At 38.1% G+C, this 16,972-nt stretch overlaps 1 protein-coding gene and 1 long non-coding RNA gene across 2 annotated transcripts in view; one reads left to right on the plus strand and one right to left on the minus strand.

Annotated features, from left to right (window-relative positions):
• LOC126875819 (uncharacterized) overlaps positions 1 to 15,221 on the minus strand; it is a 122,002-nt gene extending 106,781 nt beyond the window's left edge. The window contains exon 1 of the long non-coding RNA XR_007693688.1: positions 14,018 to 15,221. This is a non-coding gene — a long non-coding RNA (uncharacterized LOC126875819). The remainder of the gene's footprint in view (positions 1 to 14,017) is intronic.
• The window catches only part of LOC126875780 (katanin p60 ATPase-containing subunit A-like 2), a 292,008-nt gene that overhangs the window by 194,119 nt on the left and 80,917 nt on the right, over positions 1 to 16,972 (plus strand). The gene's annotated exons all lie outside the window — the stretch shown is intronic.

Below are 16,972 nucleotides of genomic sequence, written 5' to 3' on the forward strand. Positions count from 1 at the left end.
GAAACCACGCTAGGCCCGCCAGTTTACAAAATACCCCGCCGCCTCGCACCGGATCGGCTCAAGCAGGTGAAAGTTGAATTTGAACTCATGATTGAGCAAGGCGTGGTGCGACCATCGAAAAGCCCGTGGGCGTCACCTCTGCACGTCGTACCGAAAAGGTACGGAAACCTGCGGCCATGTGGCAACTATCGTGCGTTAAACGCTCGCATGATACCTGATAGGTGGTACACGCCACCACACATAGAGTACTTCGCCCCCCATCTACACGGTAAGCGCATAATTTCAAAAATTGATCTCGTTCGCGCTTACCACCAAATTCCAATTGTGCCGGAAGACGTGGAATAAACGGTAATTACAACACCGTTCGGAAATTTCGAAGCGACCAATATGATGTTTGAAACGCCGTGCAAACGTGCCAGCGATTCGTCGACGAAATCATCCGCGGTCTCGATTTCGTCTACGCGTACATAGACGACTTCCTTATCGCTTCAGAAGACGAAAACTAACCTCGCGAACATCTGTAAACAGTATTCAACCGCCTCAATGATTACGGTGTAGTCATTAATCCCTCGAAATGCGGATACAACGTGAACGCCGAAGGAATCAAGCCGCCGACTGAACGTGTCGAAGCGATAATCAGAATCCCGAAGCCCACGGATGTTAAACAATTACGCAGGTACTTCGGTATGGTTAACTTCTACCGACGTTTCATATCGGGGGCCGCAAAAATTTTACAACCGTTTCACGACCTGTTAAGAGGCGCGGAAAAGGGCAACACGCCCATCGAGTGATCCAAACAGGCGGAGGACAGTTTCGAAGAATCAAAACGTGCCCTCGCGGACACCACGATGCTGGCGCATCCGATACTAGGTGCGCCCATCAGCCTTACGGTAGACACGCCCGATTATGCATTAGGAGCCGTTTTACAACAGTACGTGAACAACAAATGGCAGCCGCTAGGGTTTGCCACGAAATCTCTAAAACCCGCGCAACAAAAACATGGCGCCTACGATCGCGAACTGCTCGCGATGTAAACCACCGTAAAACGCTTCCGACACGCCGTTGAGGGTAGAAACTTTATAATCTATACCGACCACAAACCCCTCATTTACGTATTTCGACAAAAACTTAAAAAATGTTCGCCGCGACAATTTCGCTATCTAGATTATATAGCACACTTTACAGCGGATATCCGGTACGTTAAAGGCGTAGAAAACGATGTAGCCGATACGCCATCTCGCATCGGGACAAGTATTGTCAGTCTTAGTTAACGGGTGCTTTCCTCGGCGTCAACTTACCCGGCACCCGGGTACCCCTAGGACCATAGGGGCTGGGATACGCCCAACCATCGCGCAAGGCACCCAGTGCTACCTTGATTAGCTAAGCCTGCAGGGGCTGTCGCTCGTTACAGGTCGAACGGGGCGATTGCAAGCCCTACTGTCTCACCAGGACGGTTCCAGAGCAGGCGGGACGCTGCTCACCCACTGAAGACCATTCGGGGCGAGCCATTACCCCTTCAATCGGCCCTCTTGCCAGCATCTTGGTCATCAATCACTGCCACCACGAGTCCAAACCCATAATTGGCCGAGCAGAGGGGTCGCTACTCCCTCCGGGCTTACACTCGACCCCCGTGGTACCATCCTAAGTCATTGGTGGGACTATCATGTGGATGTACCGCCACGTCACTGCCGGCCGGCGAGCTGCTAACCGTACTCGACAGATCCAGATGGGACATACGTAAGCGGGGGCCTCAAGGTACAAGGTACCCGGGAACTTATCCCGACGGTCCCATCCTTGGCATCGGGATCGTGGGTGCGCTACTACCCAAGGCCACATACAGAGAGCATAAACGAGCCTCTCGCTTACACTCCCGGCGACCTTCCCTGCGGTGTACGTAGAGGACTCACGTAAGCGGGCCGCTGGTCCCGATGGTCCTCCCTGACTGCGGGAACGTGGGTTTACCAGCCCCCATAGACTTACATAAGCAAGTCCTCTCTGCGGAGCTCGCATCGGGACAACTGAAAACTCGGTAGATCACCGAACGTTAGCATCAGCTCAAGAAAATCCTCAACTCTGACTCTCGCGCACTGCGACTAGAGAAGATTCGTTTTCCCGAAAAGAATGTGGAAATATTTTGCGGCATTTCGACCAGAACCTTGCGGCCGTTCGTACCGAAACCGTTACGACGCAACGTATTTCAGTCGTTAGCCGGACTTTTCCATCCGGGGATACGAGCCACGCAAGAACTGGCCACAACGCGCTTTGTCTGGCCGTCCGTAAACAAAGATTGCGGTACGTGGACGCGACAATGCATAAAGTGCCAACGCAGTAAAATCACCAGGTACGTATTTTCAGCACACGTAGACATTATCGTAATGCAGTATTCGGAGGGCTATCAATATTGTATAACGTGTATCGATCGTTTTTCGCATTGGCCCGAAGCCATTCCCATCGCTGACATGGAAGCGCCAACCGTTGCCTCGGCCCTCCTTTCAACTTGGATTTCTCGTTTCGGCGTTCTCTTAAAAATAACAACTGACTAAGGACGCCAATTCGAATCGCGTCTGTTTGAAGAGTTATACCGGTTGCTCGGCGTAACCTACCTACGCACGTCGGCCTATCATCCCGCGTCTAATGGGATGGTACAACGCTTATATAGACAGCTTAAAGCGGCGATCAAGTGCCACGACACGAGCAACTGGGTCGAAATTCTGCCGATCGTACAATTCGCCGATTATAACCGCGATACAGGAGCGCCTTAACGCAACGGCGGCCGAAATGATCTACGGTACCGGTATACGATTGCCGGCGAAGTTCTTTTTACTAATCAGCGGGCCAACTTCGAATTCGCGAACCTGCTAAGAGAGCGGATGGAGAAAGTCAGGCCATACCCGGTTACGCGTCATGGCGAACAGAAAATTTTCGTTTTTAAAGATCTAAAATCATCGCCGTATGTTTTCTTGCGCCATGACGCGATAGGAGGCCCTTTACAGCCGCAGTACGACGGGCCGTTTAAAGTGTTAGGGAAGTGATACATTTACATTGTACATAAGAGTGTGTGTGTAAGGGTCAGAGGGCGTCCAGGTCTTAGTTGAGACAAAAGACTGCCGTTAGAAGATTCTGGATAGTCGGTTGGCGACAAGCGTGCGTGCAAGACGTTCTTCAGAGTGTAATATAGATGTATAGCTGTTGTGTGTGAAATATAGTCAATTATTTGTATTTCCAAATCCTCGAATTTCCTTAACATAAAGTTGTAAAAAGGGATGAAAAAGATTATATTATAAAAGTAAATAATCGCGACGTAACGGTTTCCATAGACCGATTAAAACCCGCGTGTATAGTACCGGACGACTTAGAGAAAAAAAACGGCCGAAACTCGTAACATACGTATTCCGGTAGGACAAACGAACGCCCGCGACGAAAGCGGTGCAAATAATAATAATCGAACGACGGAAGAAAACACCAGGAATAGGTCCGTTAGGCGGTCTGGGCGAAGAGTCCGTTTTCCCGATTGGTTTCAGGCAGGTTTCGGTTGAGAGTCGTAAATTGTCGGACACAGGATGTATCGTATGTATCGAAAGTATGTATTTAACTTTTAAAATAGCGACTACCAAGAAAAAACAGTGTAAATAATTTTTTGAACATAACCTAATAGAAACGTTATCACTGGAAGGGGGTGATGTAACGGCACATGAGTCAGAGGACGATGCGAATCGGGAGCGACTCATGTTGTTGTTTTGACTCGGAACATTGACACAGCCTTGACGCATGAAATGTAACGATAAATAAACTCCGGGCAAAACAATGTCACCGCTATGTGCAACCGTAGAACAAAGGCGAATTTGAATTTTTCGACTCTCCCCAACCAGTATAAATAAACGGACGCGATCGCGAGCGAATCAGTTATTAACAGTTATTAACGGAGTTATACGAGTTATCGAGTTATCTACGAACGATCATACACTATCATTGCGAATACGTTTGTATGAGCGTCTCTCGACAGTATTTATATGTCGGAGATTAAAGGACACCGGAGCCTTCCTCCTGGAGCCTCGGAAAAAACCCATAAACTTGTAATTAAAGCTTACAGTTATAACTAAACGATTTGTCGTCACTGGACCCAATCCTACCTGCTTGCGACTTACGATAATAAACTTGGGCTCAAGGCGACCATCAGCCGCCGAACGTAGCCGCGCTCAACGGGACGGGCGTTCCGTCCAACAAAGGCGCGAAGTTACAGTATGACCCTCATTAAAAGAAACACCCATAGAGGTATTTGATAGTAAAACATTCCAACGGTCCCTTCGGACAATGAATACCAGACGTGGAGGCACGTACACAGTACAAGTTCAGCCATCCCGGAGACCCGCTATAAAACCGGGGTTTTTTTCGGCAATTAAGATTTTTGCAAACGGACAGGCAGCTTTTGTCCCAAATCGACCAATCGACAGCGACGCCGATCGGAGAAGCTGGCATACCTAGACACACTACCAGAGGTTGTTTCGGTGGTGACGTTGGGACGAACATTCATTCCTCCGGGAGATCTCATCGACGAAGGGACCAACACCGCTTGATCCGCGAGTAGTACACGTTCGAGTCAGTGTCAGTCTATCTCTCCTCCCGTTGACCGCGGATTCGTTACCGGACCTAAGACCCGCGGCGTTCACACTACGAGATATACACCGCTGCTATTGATTGCCGCGTCGGGAGTGTTCATTCGCGCGTGAGAAAACCGTATCCGCGTGCGCCTCCGCGACGATGGTCAACTCCAAGGAAGATCCACCGAACGCTCACAGCCCTGCTTGTGACCATTCTACGTCATATATTTATTAACTTATTTAATTATTTCAAATATATTTGACGGGTTGCAACAGGAATCTCTTGTTCCCACTTTATTAATCCACTATACTATCCACCACAAAAACAACTAACTATTCGGAATAAAATATTCTTTATATATGTCGGAGATGAGAGAACACCAGGGCCGCCCCTCCGAAATTTCGGGAAAATCCATAAAAATTGTAATTAAACTATTTGCCGTTATTCTACCCAATTGTATTTATTTGAGATTTGTGACAATGAGCTTGAGCTCAAAGCGACAGTCAGTTGCCGAACGTAGCCGCGATCAACGGGACGAAAGCTCCGTCTAACAAAAGCACGGAGTAATAACATAGCCCGTATTAAAGGAAATACCCGTAGAGGTACTCGACAGTAAAAAAAAAAAAAGGTTCCAACGGTTTCCTCGGGCAAAATGATTACCAGATGTCGATGCATCTGCGCAGCATAAGTTGAGCTAGCCTGAGGACCCGCTTTAAACCTTAGGATTTTGTTAACTAAGGTTCTTCGAACGGACAAGCAGTCTTTGTTCCAAATTGACCAATTAACAGCAGCGTCAATTTCCCTCAGTTTTCAAATGAAGACGTCTCTCCACTAATCCGAGAATGTCGTTCTCTTAGACACACCCATCATAGTTTTCATTGACAGCGCCACCGTGACGGAAAGTCACTTTCTCACCGGTACGCGCTCTTGTACGAGTTAACTAACGTCTTGCTGGGTAACCATTACATCTTAGACTTGGACGAAGAAACAAGCCTACTAACCCGTTGACCGTGGATGCGTTATCGAGTCTTAGACCAGAGTCACAAGTCCACATTTGTACCAATAAACATTAGCTACACCCGAGATGGTAAAGTAAGTAAAGGTTCATTGAACGCCCCAAATTTCCAACCTGACTCCGACATATACAATGTCTCAAGAGCGAAAAGAATCTCCATCTGAATTCCATTTCTATGGTTCTATTCATAGAAATATAAATTTACAGTTTACTTCCAATAATTCTTCTTGTTTTCCTCGAAAAGTTCAACTTCCACTTACATCTCCATAGACATCGGCAGTTGCTCCGATTTCGCTTTTCACAGATTCGCTATCTCAATTCACACTTTCGTCTTTACTTGCCTTATCGACGACTGACCGTTTTCTCGCGCAAATATTGGATCGAGAACGGTTAGTCGCGGCGTGGCAAGCGAAACGCATCGCACCTCCTCGATATTCGAAGAAATTGCTCGAGAATGGTTACGAAACAATCTATCGATAGGGAACAAATGAAATTTCGTTGGTTGTGGTCGATTTGTAAATCTAGACGGAAACTTTGAACGTCGTGGTCGGCGGTCGAGGTCAACGATAAGCGGCAGTCGTTCTCCGATTGATAAGAAAGCTCAGGGACAATTTGCTATGGCTGGTGATAGCGCTCCGTGACGGGAATAAATTGTAATTGAGGCTGGATGTACGACAGACAGACGGAGAAACGATGTTAATGGGCATAGGGATTGACAGGTTTGTCAATTTGCCTATCGCGACCGCGACCGCGACCGCGTTACGTGACGTAAAATATTTCAGTTTCTAGAATCGGGTAGTAACACCAAAAATGGTGTTTATGACAGTCCTTTTGTTCACGAAATGTCAAAAGATTTGTGTTACGCCACGAGGCTTACCACAGGCTGTATTTTCTAACCGTCGCTCGCGGTCCTACAACGTCGCAGGCAGATCGTCTTATCTGCCCGCCGGATCATATACAATGTATCGACGAGAGCATAGTTGTCGCCAAGTAGCGAGCTCTAGAAACGTCGATTTTTGACCGTTACGTTTTTCACACAAGAAGAGGCATACGTGATCATAGGCGCGAGCGGTGGCGTGACCCGAGCATAGTGGGGGTCGTCTTCCAAATGAGACAAAGGAATAATCGAAGGGCGTTCAGTTCCTTCTGACGAGTCAAACGTGACACTTCGACAAATCTGACGAGCAAACGAATTTATCTAGAGATATCGCAAAGTCGAGTCAAATTTCTGTAACATCTTCGTCATATTATTGTAAAATATATTGTTCTATGTTAACCTGTTAATACAGTGTTACATTCATTAAACCACCTCTGTTATCCTAACCGAAACAGGGGAACGACTATTTCGCGGCGTCGATCAACATAATCGTAGCGAGAATTTACGCCTCTCGCTGACGCGATCTCCTAGCGACCGCGTCTCTCCGCGAACGGTCGTAACAATTTGCGAATTCATTAAAATGATCACTCTCATTTTCATAAGTTATAATGAAATTTATTCGGATTAAAGTAAAGTATATTAGGATTATTCGGTGACTATACCAAATCAGATTAATATAGATTAATGATACAAACTGTAATACTTTTCCTACTACTTCTTCTATATTATTGATTACATTATAATAATAACTAGGGATTTTTAAAATAAGAAGTATTAAAATAGAAGTATTAGAACAGAAGTATATCGGAGATTTTTAAAAATTTGTTATGTAAAATCATTCTTTTAAGATGATTACAAATTTTTTGTCAACGAATCTGAACGAATATAGAAAATAAAGTGTGAAATGTTGTGTGTTTATTGAAAGGAATAAGAAAAAAGCTTGTTTAAAGAGAGACAGAGAGGAAGAGTCGTGTGAAATTCTAAAGACGTCATACAACATAAAAATGCTATCAATATTTTTATCAGCCCGAGATACAAGCAGGATGACCAGCGTGTATGGCTAACGCCATACGCGTTTTTTTTTTTTTTTTTGTTTAATTCTTTTCATTCACAATCTGTCTAATTTGGACATTTGGTAGGACATTTTTTAACTGCTTGATTATCATGTGGGTGGCTACCCCCAGCGGGATACCATCTTCGTGTTTGTTAGGTTGTGTCCTTTGTGAGGTTTGCTGGGTGTTTCCTTTTCAGTCTTCTATCCATGTTTGGGGTGTTGACCGTTTCCACAGCTAGCCGGTTTGGGTATATTCCTATTCTTTCTTTGTATTTTCCTGCGTATCTGTTAATTTCCTCTTTGACCATTGGTTACTTCTCTATTATTGGTTTTATGCGGTCGTATATTATTTTCTCTAGTATTTTGGAAAACACAGGAAGTAGTGATATTGATCTGTAAGATGCAGTTTGGTGTGGTTCTTTGCCTGGTTTACGTAACATTATAATCTGGCTAGTTTCCATAGTTTACGAAAGTATTGGATTCGTAGTATTGCATTGAATATTATTGTCATTAGTGTTATCGCTTTTGGCGGAAGGTTTTTCAAGATTTTACCACTGATTAGGTCGATTCCTGGTGCTTTATTATGTTTTGTTTTCTCGATTATGTTTCTAATTTCTTGTGCTATTGTTTTAGGTATGATGTAGTGTTTGTCAGTTGAGGTACTAGTGGTTTGCGCATCCTCGTCCGTATGGCATTTGGGGCTGCTATTGTTGATATTATGTGGTGTAAATGTGTTGGAAAGGTGGTTGGAAAATTCTTCAGCTTGCTCTTCGTTGCTTCTTGCCCATGTATTGTCTGCCGTCCTGATTGCTGGGACTAGTTTGGTTGGCTTCTTTATTTTCTTCGTGGCTTTCCATAGGGAGCAGTTGAAGTTCTCGTGTGCAGAGAGTGTCTCTATGAATTTTGTGAATTCGTTATTGTTGTGCTCTTTTATTTTGTTTTTTATTTCCTTTGCAAGTTTGTTTAGGTGTTTTTTGTTTTCTAGTGTTCTATGTTTTTGCAATTTTGCTTTCGCTTTTCTTTTTTCTCTAATGTTTTCAAGTATGTCTGGCGGAATTATTTTTATTTGTCTGGTGGTTGGATCAGGTATAGTGGTTGCCCATGCTGCTTCTTGGATAGTTTCTGTCAATGTTGTTACTGCCTGTTCGATGTGTTCGGGTGTTTTCAATTGGATGTTGCAGTTGGTTTTACTCTCGATTATTTCTTTAAAAGTTTGCCATTTGGAGGTTTTGTTGCATAGTGTCTCTGGATTGCTATAAAGTATTGGCTTGTTTCTGTATGCAATTATTATGGGTGTATGATCGGAGCTAAACTCGAGGCTGGGTGTTATTTTTAGTTTATTTGCGTTTAGTCCCTTTGTAACTGCAAACTCGAGTAGGTCAGATATTTTGCTGAGGTCTGTCGGCCAGTCTGTTTGTCTTCCTGTGGGTAATATATTGAGATTCTTGTTTCTAGTGTATTTTTTCAGGGTTCTACCTCGAGATGTAGTAGTTCTTGATCCCCATAGCGTGTGCTTTACATTGTAGTCTCCCGCTGCGATATACTTGTCATCTAAGTGTTGGAAGTACTCTTCCCACATTTGTGATGTAATTTTGTGTCGTGATGGTACATATATTGCTGGCAAATGGGAGTGGTTGCTGCTAGTTTGTACTGTACCGGTGGTTGCTTGGGTATATTCCTTTCTAAATTGGATGTGTAAGTGATGTTTGATATCGTTTCTTATTATTACCTGAGGGGTGTTCGGTATCATATATGGTGTAGTAAAGTATTTTCATGTAGCTTTTTGGAGTGAAGTGTGTTTCTGAAACAAGTAATATGTCTATATTGTTGTTATATAGGAATGTTTTAATTTCTGGGGCCCATTGTTGTAGGCCGTTTGAGTTCCAGGCTGCTATTTTCAGCGTGCCCGTTTTTATTTTTTGCTTAGCATGTTTGTAAGAAGTTGTAACATGACTGTTATTTGTTGCGTTTGCTGTCTGAGAACTGCGTTTTGTTCGCTTATCATTTTTGTTAGCATTTCGATGTTTTTGATGGATTGTTTGAGCAGTTCCTTGATTTGTGTAGTGTCGTTGCTGTTATTATTCTGATTTTGGTTGTCTAAGGGTGGCGATTGGTTGACTACTTGCGCGTAGCTTCGGCTACCAACGGTGTTGATGTTACTGTGGTTATTGTTCATTACGTGCTGTAGATTTGGTGTTGTTTCAGTTTCTGTGCTATCCTGTTGCGCGTGAATGTTATTGTGTGTTCTGTTTCGAAGCGGCGGAGACAGTTTACATTGCAGTTGTTTTCTAACTACACAGCCTTTGTAACTGGCTGGGTGGTTTCCATTGCAGTTGTAGCATTTTACTTCATTTATTTTTCCTATGTATGGACAGTTTATTGTTAGGTACTTTTGACACACACCGAATTTCTGTTGCAGTAAATTTTTGTGTGTCCATATTGCTGGCACCGTATGCATTGCGGTATGTCTTTTTTATGTCTAGGTGGCTCCACTGTTACTATTGTGCTTAGAACTTTTTTAATTTCAAACATTTCTTTGTTATTATTTTTAGGTTCGAGTTCTATTAGAAATAGCGGTAATGGTTGTTTAGTATCATATCTCGTTATGTTGTTTATTGCTCTTACCTGGTGTCCGATTTTGGCTAGTTCCTCGCATATGTTGTTTGTATTTGTTTTTGGGTGTAATCCTCTGATTACTGCTTTGTAACTTTTATCAGTTTTGAGCTGGTAAATGTGATATACGGCGTTTTTTCTTTTCGTGCTTTTGTCACTTTTCTAAAAGTTTCTGGGGTGTTAGTTTGTACTTTTACCTGGTCTAGTTTTAATTCTTTTATACTGTAATTTTCTTTTCCTGCCGTGTTGTTCAGTAGTTCAATGAGGGGGTCTACTATTTGGGCTTCTATGTAAGTTGATGGTGGTTTGGCGATGTGGGTTATTGGTTTTTCGGCTGAGTGTGTTTTTTTCTCTTCTGGCAGTGCGCTGAAGGAGTTTCGGAGAGTGATTTCTTGTAGCCGTTGTTGCTTTTCTGCTTCTATAGCTTTCCTAATGTTTGTGTTTGGTGTTATTTTACGTTTTTTGTTGTAAATTGCGACCTTCCATCTTTCATCCTGGTGGGTTACTTCGTTGTTGATTTTATTCTCGTCATTATTTTGTAATGTTTCCATTTCTATTTCATTCATAGCTGAGCACTCCTGTTCTTCGTTTAGTGACTGACTTGGATTTGTTATATTTGTAACTTTGTTTATGAAATATGTTTTGCCTTTGCTTGTTATTTTTGTAATATCGTGATATAATGTGTTTAAAAAGAGTGGACAATAGAGATGTTAATCAGACAGAAAAAGACGATTGTTGTTCAACCTGAACTATTCACGCCAAACGCACAGAAAACAGCGCAATCCACACTCTCTCGGCAACGCCACTCGCAACCTCTGCTTTTCGACTCGCACGCTGCTTTTCGACTAACGCTCTGGCCGTTGCCGCATTCTATTGTCTATTGCTGGGCCCACCGCACACAGGTTCTACAGACGCTCGTAGCCAGGGTCACGTAGGTCCTTTCGACTATTTACCTATTTACCTGAAGGACCCGGTAATGCATCGATGGAGCCGACAGCGCCTCGGCTCTCGCGACATTGTCTGTAGTTAGCTCGACGTTTCTTGGGCCCTTCTTCCCGATACTACATTTTTATTGGCGGTATTTGTTGTTGCATTTTGGATTTTCCACCATTTGGCGTTGGGTGTTGTCGTTCTTCTCTTACTTTTCCTCACTTGCCGCACTTTCACTGAAGCACTGTTTCACACGCCCGTTTAGCTCGGCTGCTCGGGCAGAACTGTGTGTACAAATTGCAGAGGAATTATTAGGTTGTCCGAAAAGTTTCTTTAGTTTTTTAAGGTGATAATATATGAACAACAACTTCTGTTTTATATTATTTTATTGAATTGGGTATGATCCATTTTGTTATATTTCTATTATTATGTTCATGCATAATTCAATAAACTAATATAAAACAAAAAAACATTTGATTGATTCCTTCAAGAATGATATGATAATTTCTTTAATAATGATGCGACAATTTGCTTAAAAATTCCTTAAAATTCAAGATGAAAGTCTTACTTGTTGACGATTACACCGCGATATTGCGTCTGCAAGAACGCCCATCAATATAACGATAAAATGAAATTCTTATACTTCATTATTGTCCTTACTCTCTTGATTTCCCTCTCTCCAGATAACTGCTTCTCTTACGAAAATTAAAGTTGGAATTAAAACTTTTGTTGGATGGACATCTGATATTTAACTGATTGTTACAACGAAATGAAACGTAATTAAGTTAGAAGAATTTTCGACGATTTCTAAGCTATCATGTGAATATCACAAGCAAGTCCATCGGAAATTATTTAAAAAGCAATAAATAAAAAAAGATCTAGTGCGTCGTCTTTTGTGCGTCCATGTACTTTACTTTTTCCTGGTCTCGTTATTCTTTTGCTGCACTTGTGTATATTGGAATTTTGGGAAAATACCTTAATACTTTAATTTAGATTTTACCATAGCCGCAATTAAGCAATTGTCGTTATTGAATCCGATTGTAATTGTTCGAGAGTCGTGATAATGAGCTTGGGCTCGAGGCGACAGTCAATAGCCGAACGTAGCCGCGGTCACGGGATGAACGCTTTGTCTAACAAAGGCATGGAATAATTCTATAGCTCTCTTTAAAAAGGAAATAGTTGTAACACTCGACAGTAAACATTCCAACGGTCTCTGTCCCGTAGCTCGCCACACGCAGACCCTATTCTTCGAGTAAGATGATTGCCAGATGTCGATGCGTCTCCGCAGTACATGTTCAGCTAGCTCGAGGGCCCGTTATAAATCTTAAGGTTTAGTTAACTAAAGTCCTTCAAACAGACAAACAGTCTTTGTCCCAACTACGGGAAGATAGGGGAGACATATTTTTCAACGAGCGCGGTCTCCCACTAGCAACTTTCCCTCGAGGGCGGCTAGCATCTTTTTCTAACCGCCGATATGGAGATTGACCAATTAGCAGCAACGTCAATTTCCCTTACTTTCTGAACGAAGGCTTTTCTCGACGAATCCGATGATCTCGTATCCTTAGACACACCCCATCATAATTTTTCCTCCGTGGCATCGTTGGGACGGAAAGGCATTCTCGTTCGCGATCTCACTGATGAAAGGAGTAACCCTTTACGACCAGTGAATATCACGCATCCGACTTAGATTTTGTGAGTACGTTCATCTATCATCCCGTCGACCGCGGATTCGTTATTGAACCTAGGATCATTGTCATTAGTTTCTCGAGTATCTAACTACCACGGTTACTTGTCCGGTTCTATAATAATCGTATTTGCACTAGTCAATGTCTTCTCTATTGCATAACGACAACGTGTAACCCAAACGAAGATTCGTTTCACGCCCCTAACCCTAATTCTAATGTCCGCTCCGACATATATAATAATTTTAATTAAATTAAAATTATTAATATTAATAAATATAAATATAATAATAATAAAAAAGAAATTTTAAATATAAAATTTATTTCTAATAAATCACAAATATATCTTATAATTTTTCCTATAAATTTTTCTAATAAACCTTTTTCAAAATAAAATTCATAATAAATTATTTTATTTATTAATTGATTAATTATAAACTTATAAAAAAATTCTATTATAAAATATCTTTTAATAAATATTTTTCTTTTTTTAAAAAAATTAACATTCAATATTAATACTGATAATATTAATCCTAATAAAATCATTTTAAATACAAAATATTTATAAATATAAATTAAATATTTAAATGATAAAAAAAAATTAAAAATAAATTTTCTTAAAATTAATATTATTATTAAAGTTATTGATATAACTCTAATTATAATACAATCTTCTCTTAAATATATTAAATTTATTATATAATTATTTCTTATTATTATAAATATTGGACGAAAAGAATATGATACAGTAAAAATAGTTCCAAAAATTAAATTTACTATACTAAAAGTTCTTTTAATTCTTAAAAAATAATATTCAACAATTAAATCTTTAGAATAAAATCCCACTAAAAATGGAAAACCACATAATATTATTAATGAAAATATTATTAATAATCCTTTTATATGATATAAAAAAAAATATACCAGAATAAAAACGAAAATTTTGAATACCATTTATATAATGAATCAATCTTCCAACACATATAAATATTATAGATTTAAAAAACGCATGAATAAATAAATGTAAAAATGTCAAATCTGTTATTCCTAAAGAATAAATTCTCATTATAAAACCTAATTGTCTTAATGTTGATAAGGCACTAATTTTTTTAAAATCTATTTCAAAATTAGCTATAATTTCTGAAATTAATATTGTTACTCTTGAAATTATCAAAATAAATCTTTTATATTTTAAATCAATTATTATTTCATAATTAATTTCATACCTATATCATTTATTAATTTACCTACACCAATTAATATTAATTACTTATGAAATTTTGGATCAATACTTGGAATATTTTTAATAATTCAAATTATCTCAGGATTATTTTTATCAATACATTACTGTCCAAATATCAATATTGCATTTAATAGAATTTCAAATATTATAAAAGATATAAACTCAGGATGATTAATTCGATTAATTCATATAAACGGAGCATCATTTTATTTTTTCATTATATATTTACATATTGCACGAAATATATTTTATTATTCATTTAAATTATTTCAAGTTTAATCAATTGGAGTTTCAATTTTATTTTTATCAATAGCAACAGCATTTCTTGGATATGTATTACCATGAGGTCAAATATCTTTTTGAGGAGCAATAGTTATTACTAATTTAATTTCAGCTATCCCATATATTGGACAATTTACAGTTGAATGAATCTGAGGTGGATTTTCAATTAATAATGATACATTAAACCGATTTTATTCATTTCATTTTATTTTACCATTTATTATTTTAATAATAGTATTTATACATTTAATTATCCTTCATGTTACAGGATCATCAAACCCAATACACTCAAAATTAAATATTTATAAAATTAATTTTCATCCATATTTTTCAATTAAAGATTTAATTACAATCATTTTAACATTTATTTTATTTATATTAATTAACTTACAAATACATTACATCTTAGGTGATCCAGATAATTTTAAAATAGCAAATCCAATAATTACACCAATTCATATTAAACCTGAATGATATTTTTTATTTGCATATTCAATTCTACGAACAATTCCAAATAAACTAGGAGGAGTAATTATACTTTTTATATCAATTTTTATTTTATATTTAATTCCATTAATTAATTTAAATAATTTAAAAAATAATAAATTTTATTTTATAAATAAAATTTTTTATTGATGATTTATTAATATTTTTATTATACTTACTTGGTTAGGAAAACAAATATTTGAATACCCATATACTAATTTAAATATATTACTTACATCATTATATTTTATATATTTAATTTTCTCATTTTTTATAAATAATATTTGAGATACATAGAGAAAATTAATTTTAACTTATTAACTACGAAAATAGGAATGGGGAAGTATGAAAGAAAGTAGGAAACTAAGAAGTATGTTTTCATGCGGTCATAAAATTTCCTCGGGTATAAAGCCAGGTATAATTCCTTAGGAAATTTTGAAAACATTTGGGGGAGGGGGTGCAAATCCTTGGAGGCGGAGCAAAAGACACTTTTGCAATGTCCGTCTGTTGCGATTCTGTCCTGCTTCTGTCGTCCTGTTTCTTAAAAACTCTATAATTTTCACTGCTTTAATACTTTTCTTGAACTATCAATATTATATAGCAGTGTACTATATCCAATTAATAATAATAGTAGGATACATTGAATTAATAATAAATTTAAATCAAGAATCTCAATATTAATATCAGCAATTTTTTTAGGATTTTATTTTAATTTTATACAAATTTTTGAATATTATAATTCATTTTTCTGTATTAATGATAGAATTTTTGGATCTATTTTTTTTTTATCTACCGGATTTCATGGTATTCACGTTCTTATTGGAACATTATTTCTATTATATTCTTTAATCCGAATAATAAAAAATCATTTTTCAATAATTCATCGTATTAATTTTGAATTTGCTATTTGATGTTGACATTTTGTTGATCTAATTTGATTATTCATTTATATATTTTATTACATCATCATAAATTAAATTAAATTTTAAATATATAGTATAATAAAATTACATTTAATTTCCAATTAAAAAATTTAATATTAAATTAATATACTTAATTAATATAATTTATTATTTATTAATTTTTATAATTTTAATAATTATTTTTTATTAAATAAATTTTTATCAATATACAAAAAATTTAATATAGAACAAAATTTACCTTATGAATGTGGATTTAATCCAATTACAAAAATAAATATTCCATTTTCATTACCATTTTATTTAATTTCATTAACATTTCTAATTTTTGATGTAGAAATTGTTTTACTAATCCCTTTAATTTCATATATTAAAACATTAAATTTTCTATATTTATTTATTTTAATAATTTTTTTATTTTTTATGCTAATTTTTTCTTTATTAATAGAATGATCATGTAATTATTTAAATTGAATGTTTTAATTATATAAGGATTTATAAAAATAAATCAATCTTTAAGTCGAAATTAAAAGTAAATTTTACTTCTCATATAAATTAAATTTATAAATTAAATAAAATAAATTTTAAATTGAAGCCAAATTAGAGGCATTTTATTGTTAATAAAATAATTGAATTTAACATACCAATTTATTAATACATATATATGTCGGGTTTTCATTAGAATTAGGGTTAGGGGCTTGAAACGAATCTTCGTTTGGGTTACACGTTGTCGTTATGCAATAGAGAAGACATTGACTAGTGCAAATACGATTATTATAGAACCGGACAAGTAACCGTGGTAGTTAGATACTCGAGAAACTAATGACAATGATCCTAGGTTCAATAACGAATCCGCGGTGGACGGGATGATAGATGAACGTACTCACAAAATCTAAGTCGGACGCGTGATATTCACTGGTCGTAAAGGGTTACTCCTTTCATCAGTGAGATCGCGAACGAGAATGCCTTTCCGTCCCAACGATGCCACGGAGGAAAAATTATGATGGGGTGTGTCTAAGGATACGAGATCATCGGATTCGTCGAGAAAAGCCTTCGTTCAGAAAGTAAGGGAAATTGGCGTTGCTGCTAATTGGTCAATCTCCATATCGGTGGTTAGAAAAAGATGCTAGCCGCCCTCGAGGGAAAGTTGCTAGTGGGAGACGCCGCTCGTTGAAAAATATGTCTCCCCTATCTTCCCGTAGTTGGGACAAAGACTGTTTGTCTGTTTGAAGGACTTTAGTTAACTAAACCTTAAGATTTATAACGGGCCC

Source organism: Bombus huntii, unplaced genomic scaffold (genome assembly GCF_024542735.1).
Source record: "Bombus huntii isolate Logan2020A unplaced genomic scaffold, iyBomHunt1.1 ctg00000058.1, whole genome shotgun sequence".
In the NCBI taxonomy this organism is placed as follows: domain Eukaryota; kingdom Metazoa; phylum Arthropoda; class Insecta; order Hymenoptera; family Apidae; genus Bombus; species Bombus huntii.